This window comes from Limulus polyphemus, unplaced genomic scaffold (genome assembly GCF_000517525.1).
Source record: "Limulus polyphemus unplaced genomic scaffold, Limulus_polyphemus-2.1.2 Scaffold4218, whole genome shotgun sequence".
In the NCBI taxonomy this organism is placed as follows: Eukaryota; Metazoa; Arthropoda; class Merostomata; order Xiphosura; family Limulidae; genus Limulus; species Limulus polyphemus.
The window spans coordinates 14,488-15,412 of NW_013669828.1; positions in this window are offsets into that span (position 1 = coordinate 14,488).

Below are 925 nucleotides of genomic sequence, written 5' to 3' on the forward strand. Positions count from 1 at the left end.
AGTCTCTTGTAGTTAGTACCGAATGATAAGATGTACGTAATTCTGGTCAGTCTCTTGTGTTAGTACCGAATGATAAGATGGTGAAATTCTGGTCAGTCTCTTGTGACAAATAGATTTTATTCTTTCACACCCAAAAAAGAAATTTTTTCGTACGGTGATGATGATCTTGGAAAGCTAAACTACTGAATGTGGAAATGTAATTCTTGGTTCGCGACCCATTACAACAGAAACGCGCTCCGCGGTTTGGGGAAATGAGTGCGCTATAAGAATGACGTTTAAATCCCACTATTCGAGCAGTTCGATCAAACAAGAGTAGTCCAATAGTTGGCGGTTGGTGCTGCTTATTAGCTGCCTTCCCTGTAGTTTATCAGTCCAAAATAACGAACGTCCATGCGCAGATAATAGTCCTTTGTGTAGTTTTGCGTGAAACTCTAAAACAAACAAACTTTGTATGTTAACCTGGTGTTTTAGTCAGTAATTTATACCAAACAAATGACAAATTTCCAAAACATATTTTAACACGACAGTTGTTGGTGGTGTTTAATTATTTATGTATTTAGTTATTCTTTCATAACGATGACGATGCACGAAATATATCTGTCTAGAAAAAAAATCTGTTAGGTGTAGAATTCGTAATGGTATTTCTTCTTCCAGTGACTTCAAACGACGATTACGTACGTGGGTTATATATAATACAGAAGTAGACGGTTTTATCGATCAATTTGTACATCATAGAGTCGCTGGGTTCAACGACCGTTTCAAATGATCATGAATTAAATATTACTTCTTTTCCTGTTATCACCTCTCTGAAATTCGAATTGGGTTTTGTCAAACTACTAAAACTAAAGTGACAGAGATAATTTCAGGCCTAATATTCTAGACCAAACTAAAGTAACAGAGATAATTTCAGGCCTAATATTCTAGA